Source organism: Paroedura picta, chromosome 8 (assembly GCF_049243985.1).
Source record: "Paroedura picta isolate Pp20150507F chromosome 8, Ppicta_v3.0, whole genome shotgun sequence".
NCBI lineage: Eukaryota > Metazoa > Chordata > Lepidosauria > Squamata > Gekkonidae > Paroedura > Paroedura picta.
Window position 1 is genome coordinate 97,008,676 of NC_135376.1, and position 12,336 is coordinate 97,021,011.

The window sequence follows — 12,336 nt, forward strand, 5'->3', positions numbered from 1 at the left end:
AAAAGGTGCCCTCGTTTGATAAAAAAACAGACAGGACATTTAAAATTGAACTGGGGGGAGGGGGGAGGCCAAAACTGTCTTGTTAGGTAGCTTAAATGAATATAAGGGACTTCTGCCAGGAGCTAATAATGGTCCAAATTTTAATTTTCAATTCCAAAACCCTCTTTAGAACAAAAATACATTAAGATGATGTTACTGAGAGAAGATAATCACAGCCGTAAAAGCTTTTTTTTTATAAGGAAAGAAACCCAAGGACATAAAAACATGAGCGAGAGATTAAAGGAAAACGTGGAATGGGCTGCCAGAGCATGTCCTGATGGCCACAGGAGCAGGCAGCTTCACAAGGAGAGTAGACAGACTCATCATGCAGGACAAAGCTATCAGTGGCCACTAGCCCAAGGGAACTGAGGAGAACCTCCCTATATATATATATTTATATACTGCCACACTCAAATGTCTTGCAGCAGTATACAAAAATCCATGCATACAATAAAAGCCCATATTCAGAGGGCCTCTCTGCCCTGTTGTTGGCCCTCCAGAGGGACTGGGTGGCCAGTGTGTGAGGCAGGATACGGGATTAGATGGTCCCGCAGGGTTCTTCTTGTGTTCTTAGGAAGGAGGGAGTGGGGGAGTGGAAAGCATTACTCTAAGTTTAGAGGAAACCAGAAACACTGGTCCTCTTCAGGCAGCAGTGGTTTGAGCCTTATCTCTTTTTTCGAGAAAGTGACAACCTTGCTGGATCAGGGGAATGCCGTGGATATAGTTTGGAGGGGTTTGGAGACCAAGACCTATGAAGAAAGGTTGGGGGAGCTTGGCCTGGAGAGGAGATGACTGAGAGGGGATCTGATAGCCATCTTCAAGTATTTAAAAGGGTGCCATATGGAGGATGGAGCAGAGTTGTTCTCTCTTGCCCCGGAGGGACAGACCAGAACGGATGGGATGAAATTAATTCAAAAGAAATTCCGTCTAAACATCTGGAAGAAGTTCCTGACAGTTAGAGCGGTTTCTCAGTGGAACAGGCTTCCTTGGGAGGTGGTGGCTTCTCCATCTTTGGAGAATTTTAAACAGAGGCTGGAGAGCCATCTGACAGAGAGGCTGTTTCTGTGAAGGCAAAGGGGTGGCAGGTTACAGCAGATGAGCGATAGGGATGAGTGTCCTGCATAATGCAGGGGGTTAGACTAGATGACCCATGAGGTCCCTTCCAACTCTACTATTCTATGATTCTATGATTCTATGAAGTTTCTGTTGATCATTTGTGAAATACTATCAGAGGCCTATGTGTTTAAAAAAAACAGCAAAGCATCATAATAACCAAAATTCTGCAACAAAAGGGACTGAATTCTTCAATCATCAGAATATTAACAAATGTGCATAGATTTTCTTGATTTGCGTGGTTTTCTTTCTTATGTATCTGTGGGTTCGGTAAACACAGACCACAAAGTTCTTCTAAAACAATCAGCTTTTTTATTCAACCCAACACCATCGCCAAACACCGAACAAGAAACACAGGCACAATACAAACTTATATACACTTTGGGTTGCCTGCCAAAGAACCTGATTGGCTCTTGACAGAAGCAGTCCATTGGTCCATTATGAGAGTCAAGAGTTGGCAATCGATTGGTAGAGGCTGTGAGGCTTCCAAGCCTTTATTTGCACATCACTCTGAGGCAGGGGTAGTCAAACTGCGGCCCTCCAGATGTCCATGGACTACAATTCCCAGGAGCCCCTGCCAGCAAATGCTGGCAGGGGGCTCCTGGGAATTGTAGTCCATGGACATCTGGAGGGCCGCAGTTTGACTACCCCTGCTCTGAGGTATAGGCTGCCCACATACATGACACTTTCCTTCAGCTGGTTGAAAGGCAAAGTCAAGCCTTTAGGTCAGGGATGACCAAACTGTGGCTCTCCAGAGGTCCGTGGACTACAATTCCCATGAGCCCCTGCGAGCATTTATTTTATTTTATTTTATTATTAAGCTTTTATCCTCTCGACAAGTTGGCTCGGGGCAGCTTACAGATAAGGCAAATAGTCTTTACAATAATAAATACAATAAAATCACTAAAACACCCTTCCCCCCAATTAAAACATAGTAATCAAAGCCCATGAATAACCAAACAAGGCAGATGGCGGGCAAAAAACAAACAACTCCCCCATTCCCATGCCGCCACGCATATCATGCCATTAGTGGCATATCGGCCAGGGCTCTCCCATTGGCCAGGGCTCTGTGGCTCTCCAGAGGTCCATGGACTACAGCATGCTGGCAGGGGCTCATGGAGAGCCACAGTTTCTGGAGAGCCACAGTTTGGCCACTCCTGCCATAGACAGCCAATTTTCATGCAGGGAGCCAATCTCTGTGGTTGAGAGATCAACTGTAATTCCAGGACACCCCCAGACCCTGCCTGGAATTGGAACCTGGACTCTGACACAGGGTATGGGCGGACTCACAAAATGGCTGCCACAGGAGATGGCGCCAACAGCATGGTGTCAGGGAATGAAGTCATGCTTAACTCTAGTAGCAACTCTTCAACACGCCAGACAGAAGTGCTTGTAACAGGATGAATGAATATATTGTTTAGAACTATTTGGTGGTAAATAAACACACCTTACCTCCACTCGTGGCGAACAGCTTTGTAGTGTGGTGGCGACAGCAGCTTCTGAATCATCTTGGCCAGGCCCACTCTCTAAAAACAATTGGCGGACACCAGGAGAAGTCTCTGTGGGCTCCTGGGCATCCCTGAGAGCCACTCTGGGGAGGGACTCCTGCTGCTACGCCTACAATAAACAGGCCCCACTGCATTTCTCTCCCTCTAATTCCTTTGGTGTGTGTGCAAGAACAATGTACAGCAAGGAATAAATGACTGCTCTCGACGTGAAATGGGAAGATGGTATGGTTTTAAAAAGGCTTCTTAAACACATCGCTTCAAAGCCGCTACACGAAGCTCCGAAGTTGACTGGGGAAATGGTGCTGAGGTTTCACTGATCTAATTCTCCACTAAGCCTAGGAGAAGGGAAGGCGGGGAGAGAATGGACAGGTAATGGTGCCTTGGGGAGGAGGCAATTTAGGCTGGGAGATATCTCAGGAGGGAAAGGTTCTCTGTCCCATGGTGAGCCCTTCCCTGATCAAATTAGCCCCTCAAGGCTGTGGCAAAGAAAAACAAATAAAAGTGGGAAAACTGCAGGAGATCCTGATCATCGACACGCCTGTGTCTCAGCTGGTTAGAATCTCGGGTTTCTGTGCTGTTGTTTTTAATACATCCTTCCATGTCCTGCAATAGGGCAGCTCACAATGTCAACCGTAGGCCTTTATAATTAGCGTTCCACATATCTTCTATTCCTGCAAAAAGAAGCAGGCAAGCTGCGCACATCCAAAGAGCGATACCCACTGTGGGAATGGAGAGATGTGTGGATTTTTCTTGTGGGTGGGCAGAGCTCCAGTGGGTGCAAACCAGAACCATGAATGGTATCTGTACTGCATGGAAACCCTCCCCACAAGTTGTCCAATTCATGTAAGGTTTGTTGGACTGAGTGACTCACCATGCCTGGACATTTTTTAGTGTGTGTGTGTGCTACATGATGCTAATTGTGTCCAGGAGTTGTGTCCTTGAATAGGAGCCCTACTCTGACCCCGCCCTCTTCACATGCTCTTCACATGGCCTTCCATGGAGACACACATCTCTATCCATCTCTCCTGTAGAGCCTCTGCCCTCCTACTCCCAGACCTTTGTGATGTCAGAGAAGCTGGCCATGTGTCAGAGGGAAAGGACTCTTTAGACCAGGGCAGAGTCTGCACTTACTTTGTTTATTCCATTGTCAATCCTGTTGAATTCAGATCGCTTTGAACTTTCTTTTTTCCCCCTTCCCCATTGAAACAGGAAAGTCTTCTGCACGTGGTTAGGGAGGCTCAGAAGAGGGGGGGGGGGAAGCAAATGGAGACTCTTTCTTTGTTTTCTTGAAGGGGGGGAGGATCCAAGAAGTCAGAGGAGGGAGGAAAACATCCTTTCTTTTCTTGAAGGTGGGGGGACGGACGGACGAAGAAGACACACAAAAAAATCCAAGACCAACAGAAGTTGAGAGAACTTCAGGCTTAAAAGCACAGGAAGATATCGCACAATAAAGGTAGGGTCACTCCGAATCAATCCTTCTCGCTGCAGAAGGAAAATTTAAATGGCCCCAAATCCAAACGGAAATCGCATTCTGTGTAGAGGGCAGGGACTGAATCGACCTGGGGTTGGAATAAAAGCTCCGTGCAGTTTACACCCAGGTTTCTCTCTCTCCTGCAAGTAAACTGGATCTACCTCAATAAGCGTAAGTTTATCTTTACTGCAATATACTCCTTGGGAGATTTATTTACTGTATTCAGGACCATGCTTCTAGGACTGGGCAAAACTCTGCTGTATTGACTAAAGATCCCAATAGGGTTGTCAGTTTTTGTTGTCCTCCCCCGCCTCCTGCTACCTATGGGGGGTGTTGGGGTCCGGTGGCCAGATCCAGACTGAGAAATTCCAGGACATTCGGGGATGCAGCCTGGGGAAGACCGTGTCCTCAGTGGGGCACAATGTCATAGAGTCCACCCTCCAGAGCAGCCATTTTCTCCAGAGGGAACTCGTCTCTGGAGTCTGGAGATGAACTATAATTCCAGCAGACCTGGAGGCTGGCGTCCCTACATTTACAGGAGTCCGTGGAAATAGAGCGGAATAGAAATTTAAGTCAGTTTACGGGAGGCTGTTTCAGAGTCCAGTGCCACAGTGGCGCCTGCCGCCCCGGCCCTGGCCTCCCACGCGGGCTCTGCACAGGGCTGCCCTTGAAAAGGAAAGGGGTGATCAAGACCTCTGCAATGCTGCTGCTTTTCTGTCGACGGCCTGGCAGGTCGCGTCAAGCCCACAGTGCCAGCCTTAATTCACCTTCCTATGCCTCCAGGTCAGGGGTAGTCAAACTGCGGCCCTCCAGATGTCCATGGACTACAATTCCCAGGAGCCCCCTGCCAGCATTCGCTGGCAGGGGGCTCCTGGGAATTGTAGTCCATGGACATCTGGAGGGCCGCAGTTTGACTACCCCTGCTCCAGGTTGTTGTTAGCCCCGGTTCAAAGAGCTGCATTTGACCTTCAGAGGCCTAAACAACTTCTGTGTCTCAGTGCAATGCTCTCCCGCCGCAGGCAGATGAAAACAGGCATACTCTTGTGCCCACGTGATAGCCCTATCCTGGTCAAAGGGGGTGTCCCGGAAACTGATGGCAGCAGTTTGATCTTAAGAGCCCGCCATATTGACTTACCTCTCTGTTTTGGTCTTCCTCCGCAAATCTTCACCCCTGCTATGGGTACCATCTTACTATCTCATAACACTGCAGAGGTTTCTTGTTCACAGGATTGGAAATGATATCTTCAGTGGTTCTACAGGGGAGATTTCTGAATAGGCTTTATTCTTGTGGCCTTAATAGGATTGATATGTCTTTTTTTGTTTTGCTTGAATGCCGGTTGTTGGTTTTTTTAAATATGAAGGATCATTCTATTAAGCCACTAATTGATCAGTCCTTTCTGCCTCCATTGCTTAGCAACAAGTTGCCAATTTTCCGCAGGGCCTGTCAACTGGTGTTCTTCCCCCAGGCCACAGTGATCATGATTACACCATGCTTTCCTCCCTTCCCCTAGTTCAATCCCCACCCCCTGCCCCGCATCGTAGGCTCCCCACTCCTCGCCCACTACCATCAATACGACTGGAGAAAAAATGGCAGCAAGACGATGGCGACTTGAACAAAATGGCAGTACGGTGGAAGGTGGAACATTTTTGGAAATGATAATTTTTAAATTACTTTTGCTGTATTTTGTGTTTTTACCAAGTGCTGGTTTTAAATGTTGTGAACTGCCCTGAGCTCGCAAGTGGATGCAGTCAAGAAATTTAATAATAAATAATAAAATAAATAAGGATCCTAAGATCACACTGGCAATAGTAATAGTGCCTTTTTGCACCCCCAAACGAGGAGCTGAAATCTGCTGCTGCTCAAGATTTCTGAATCGATGAGCTTCTAAGGCAGGGGTGTTCAAACTGTGACTCTCCAGATCCCTAACCTCTCACTGTGGACCGCCTGAAGCTCCTGGACACGGAATTAGCCCGTCCTGCTGCATAGGAGGAAGAATATCCCTCTTCTTTTTCATTTCCCTGCCTTATCTTTTATCTTTGCCTGGGTATCATATCATTAGTAGGAGCTCTCCTAAAAGTGACCTTTGATTAATATAAAGGGTTGTTAGATGAAGCCACTAACTCAGGGGCGGTCAAAGTGTGGCCCTCCAGATGTCCATGGACTACAATTCCCATGAGCCCCTGCCAGCGAATGCTGGCAGGGGCTCATGGGAATTGTAGTCCACGGACATCTGGAGGGCCACACTTTGACCACCCCTGCACTAACTGCTCAGTTTTCCCTGCAGCCTGGAATTGGACACTTGGTTCATGGTCAGTACTTGGGCGGCAGATCACCAAGGAACACCAGCGACAATGCCGGGCTTTCTCAACCAGGGTTTTGTGATGGTCCCTGGAAGGACTTCCAGAACATATGGTAGTTAATTGTTTTTTAATATATTTTTTAACATTTCTTGGGTGATATTTGATAATGTTGACCTGCCCCTCCTCCCAAAATGAACAGTGATGGGCCTGGAGGGGGTGGGAAGGGGAGGGGCCCCAGGTGGGCATGAACACAGCTCTGCTTCCCAACCATATTCTGCACAATCACGCCACTTCCGGGGTCTCTTGAAGCCTGAAGAACGTCTCAGGGATTTCTCAACGGTAAAAAAGTAGAGAAAGGCTGTTTATTTATTTCTTTACTACCATCGGGTTGCAGCTGACCTGCGGGGAGTCCACAGGGGATTGGAGGCGGTTCTCCATCGCCTGCCTCTGCGTGGCAACCCTGGACTTCCTTGGGCTCTCATCTAAGTACTAACCACGACTGACCCTAGTGGCCCCTTTAAGACCCACAGAGATTTATTCAAGGCGGGAGCTTTCAAGTGCAAGGTCTGAGGAAGAGTGCTTGCACTCGAAAGCTCACGCCTTGAATAAATCTTTGTGGGTCTTAAAGGGGCCACTGGACTCTGATTTTGTTTTGTTGTGCTACTTCAGACCAACACAGCTACTATCTCTCACTCCTGACCCTGTTTGGCTCCTGAGAGCTGGTGAGGCAGGGTAAGCCTGGGCTATGCAGGTCGGAGCAAGCGGCTGCCTGTGACACATTGAGATGCCCCAGGAGCTGGGCTTGTTTCCAAATGGCACTGCCAAGGAGATGAGATGCCAGCGGGGCTCAGGGTGGCCCTGTCAGTGGCTGGCCCCGGCTGGTGGTGGCGTAGGAGGTGATGCTGACTGTAAACCACTGCTGCTGCTGGCCCTGGGCTCGGAAGCACGGGCATCTGGGTCCAAATTGAGTCATGATTCCAACACGGTTGAGACACGGCTTGCTTCGGGGGGGGGGGGGGGGCAGGCATACACATGAAACTGCCTTACACTGAATCAGCCCTGGGTCCATCAAGGTTGGTATTGTCTACTCTGGTTGGCAGCAGCTCTTCAGGCCTCAGGCTGAGGTCTTTCACATCACCTCCTGCCTCAGCTTTGTCACTGGAGATTCTAGGGGCTGAACCTGGGACCGTCCGCCTGCTAAGCAAATGATTCACCACTGAATGTCAGACCCTCCCTTGGTCTGTTTTAGTTCACATTTTAAAGCTATATCCAAGGGGGCAGCCATGTTGGGCTGAAGCAGGGATGGCCAAACTGTGGCTTTCCAGATGTCCATGGACTACAGTTCCCATGAGCCCCTGCCAGTTTGTCCAGCCCCCAGTCTGAAGCAACAGAACAAAATTCAAGTCTCCTTGCACCTTTAAGACCAACAAAGTTTAATTCCGGGTAGAAGTGTTCTTGAACAATATATAGTGCAAGAGAGAGAGAAGAAACAAAGCAGCAGCAAAAAGTGGGCCAGAAAAGTCTTTCTTTTGGCTCTGGTTGACTTCTTAGAGTTGCAAACTTCCAGGCAGGACTCAGAAGAAAAAAGGAAATCACGAGGCACAGTGATATAGTAGTCTTTTCTATGTTTATAAGTGAAAAGGTTATAACATAAAGTCTAAATGGTCAAACATATGATCAAACATAAAGAGTCAACCAAAATGGGATCCTAGGTTAAGTGACCCGCTTTCTGTTTTATCTTTGTCAGTGGTTGCTCTTCCAATATACTGTCATAGTAGTAGTCGTAGTATCACATTGGCAAAATGCTCATAATCGTCTGGGGATTTCATAAAGTGCCTGTAGTCCTCCTGGAATTACAATTGATCTCTAATCTACGGATCTCCATCACCCAGGAGAAAATGGCAGCTTTTGGAGGGCAGGCTCTGTGGTATGCCATGGATTCTAGGTAAAATGCCAGCCCAAAGTCTCCCCTCAACAAGCCTTGCCAAATCTCCAGAAATTTACCAGGACAAAGTTGGCCACCCAACTGTGGAAGTAAGGAGAGCTTCATGTACCAGGAGAGTTTTTAACCAGCCAAACCCTAAATACTTTGGAGTCATCCTGTTCACTGCATTTTGCAGTCCCTGGGTGGAATTTGGAGCCCCCAGGTTTTCTTTGCAGAGAGTCAGAAGATCTTGTTCCTGGAGACGCCGGATCAACAAGTGGCACCCGGTTCCTGACTTCCCTCCCAGCAGAGATCCCCCCCCCCCGATGTCCGTTCCTCTGCCTCTTTCACAGGTGCACCAAACTCCTTTTGCAGTCTCTGTGCCTGGGGCAGAGCCAGTGTGGAGTACTGGTTAAGAGTGCCAGACTGACATCATGGAGACCCAGGTCTCAATCCCCACTCATGCTACGGAAGCTCGCTAGGTGACCTTTGGCCAGTCACTCTTTCCCAGCTGAACCTGCCTCATAGTATTGTTGTGGGCCTACAATGGAGGGTCCCCATTGGAGGGAAAAGGTGGGGGCACAAATGAAGTCAGGAAAGCAAAATTCATGTGAGTAATTTGTTACTTACATTTGCCTGTTTTTTTATAGAAATAATTCTTGTTTACAGGACAGGAAGGACTACTGATCTAAAGAGACACAGTGAGCAAACAAAACTATACATTGGAAAGGACTGTAAATTTTCCACCCCCACCCCCCTCCCATTGGCTGAAGAGAACGAAGAGACATTTATACTTGAGTCTGTCTCCCCGTAGAAACTCTCCTTAGGGTTGGCTTATTTTATTATGATTGCTTGCAACTTATTCCTGAAAGCAATTGTCAGGAGATATCTTGGCCCTACCGGGCTGTTCCAGTCCCCAAATCACCCTTCTTACATTCTAACACGGAGTTCTTGCCAAATCTCAGCACAGCCAAAAGGAGCCTGTGTCAGATCTCAAAGGCAGGAAACAACATGTCCTCGCTAGAAAAAGATAACTTTAGTTAAAGATATATTCCTCATCCAAACGCAACGGCTTTTCCCAGGTGTCGGTCTGATCCTAGTGAGAGAAGAAATAAGCTTGCCAATTTTAAATTTTCCTTGGTGCTCTTGAGGAGAGCAAGAAAAGGAACCGCTGGGAAACAAGGAGGAGGCGAGAGGGGCCCAGGGACCTGTCCAAACAGAAGTGCCGCCATTCAATGCCACGTAATCAATCAACAGTAACTTATTACCATAAAGACTGATTCAAATGAGTAGCCGTGTTGGTCTGAAGGAGCACAATAAAATCAGAGTCCAGTAGCACCTTTAAGACACACAAAGATTTATTCAGGGCGTGAGCTTTCGAGTGCAAGCACTCTGTGGACTCTGATTTTATTATCATAAAGTGACATATAGATCTGCAAAACTATTTGGCCCGTACGAAATCCCCACCACAATCAGTTCAGCTCCGATTACAAGCGGATAGGGCAGGAGCAGTCTATCGGACTGATAAGACAAGGAAAGTTCAGCAGCAATATCTTCTGAGATGCACAAGTGCTCCTCTCTTGCTGTGCTGTGAGTTCTGGCCTGAGATGCAAATAAAATACATAAAAATAAATTAAATATACGTACATCAAACCAGAACTTAAAATAACAATTTTAGGACTGCTTTAATCAAGCTGCGGTCCTAAATAAAACCACCTTCAGCTTGCTCTTACAGATTGAAAGTGATGGGCCAGGCATATCTCTGGGGAGGTTGTTCCAAAATTGTTGGGCTGCCACTGAAAAGGCCCTGTCTTGTGTCACCCACCCAAAATAAGCTTTGATTGATGCGGCAGTCAGGGGGCCTCTACCCACCCGACTCCCAAGGTGTTGAAATATGCATTACTTCACAAAGATGGGATAGCATAACAACGCTGTCCCACCAACATGGGAGTGAAAAAAATACCTCATTCAGCTCTGTGTTGCTACAACGCACTGTAGAGCAGAACGGGGTGTTGTGTGTCCATGCTGGGACATCATAGGTGGGAGGAGCCAGGCCTGGAAGGCATGCATGGACCTGCTTATGGTGCCCATGTTACAAAAGGAGATACTGAAAAATCAGCGGTCCCTTAATGTGGGGCACTGGAGGCCCTAAAGCGGGCCAGGGCAGGGCTGATGCCAATGTCATGTGTCAATGGGAATTTGCCCTACTGCCATGTGAGCACTGGCCTGGTTTATCCTTTCCATGCATAATCGGCCTTAGAATCTCTCTTCTCTTTCTATACAAAATTATTTATCTTCGTAATAAAACTTACTCTTTTAAGCAGCCTGGTGATTTGCTTCTCTTTTCATATTCAAACTTTAGTTGTATTGTATCTGAGGAAGTGTGTGTGCCCATGAAAGTTCATACATTGAAGAAAACTTTGTTGGTCTTAAAAATGCCACTGGACTCAAAATTTGTCCTGGACGGGGACATGGGAAGCCTTGGGAGGGTTTCATCTGGAGTTTTTGTGACCAAAAGCTGGACCTGTTGGGAGGGTGTGTGTTGGCTTTACAGAATTGTAGCTTCTTGGGATCTTTAATTTTAGCAAAGAACAGAGTAGTGCAGTTGTGTTTCTTCCTTAATAAAGAGATTTCTTCAACCAAAAAGTCTGCTTACTGGAGAACTTGATGGTAACCTCACACCAGCAAGCTTCCATGGCAGAGCGGTGATTCAAAACCACCACACCCCACTGCACTGCTTGGAAGACAGAAGTCCACATGACAGGAACAGTGCTTCTGATTCACAGCATTGGTGACAGATTAGCCTCTGGAAGAATCAGGAGCATAATGGGGAAAGAACAGGGGAACTGAAGATACCTACTCATATTGTCTAGAACAGGGGTAGTCAAACTGCGGCCCCCAAGATGTCCATGGACTACAATTCCCAGAAGCCCCTGCCAGCATTTGCTGGCAGGGGCTTCTGGGAATTGTAGTCCATGGACATCTGGAGGGCCACAGTTTGACTACCCCTGGTCTAGAACTTCCGCTTTAACTGCATGTCCTGTTGATGACAAGTGCACTACAATGGAAGTGACTGCTTCTTTCAGTTGGTTCATGGTCATCCCTGCATTGGCTTTGATTGTGTCGAGTCAGCGACATACATACTGTTATATAATTCTCATGGTTTATGTCCAGTGACCCATTTAAGACCGACAAAGTTTAATTTGGGGTTTAGGCATGCACAAAAAAGCTGATACCGAGAATTAAACTGTATTGGTTGTAAGGGTGCCTGTGGACTAAAACTTTGAATCAGTCCAACATGGCTACCCACTGGAATACAATCCCCATTGATGATAAAATGTGAAATGTTGCATAGTAGCAGCCCCCTGATTTTTAAACTATGCATCAGTGCGCAATGCAATCTCACCATATCATTCCACCAGGCCTGCAAGACAGAGCTCTTCCACCAGACATTGGGTTGAGGCCGGAGCAAGGGAGATCCGGCCCCTCCCAGAGTCAGCCCCTTTCCATCCAGCTACCCTGCTTCCCCCCCCCCCCCCCCGGGCAGCATTTTTAAGGAGTCTGTTGAACAGAGGATGTTTTGTTACTGTCTAGGGGGGGGGTTTCATGGGGTTTTAATATTGTTTTAATGAGATTTTACTTTGGGGATGGATGTTATCCAACACGAGCCACTGTGCGGGAGTGGTGGGATATACTCTGAAAATTTTTTTAAAAAATAGGAGAGACTATCTCCACAGTCATGCTGTGAAGGACACGTGGCCTCCGTGACCAGAGATTCCAGATCACCTCATGAGTTCTAGAACTCCATCCAGAGGCATTCTTGCATCACGCAGTCCAGAGTCTTCACTGCAGAAGAGTTCAGCATAAGAAGAAATCTGCTAGGTTACAGCAAGGCCCATCTCATTCATAGAATCATAGAATCATAGAGTTGGAAGGGGCCATACAGGCCATCTAGTGCAACCCCCTGCTCAACGCAGGAT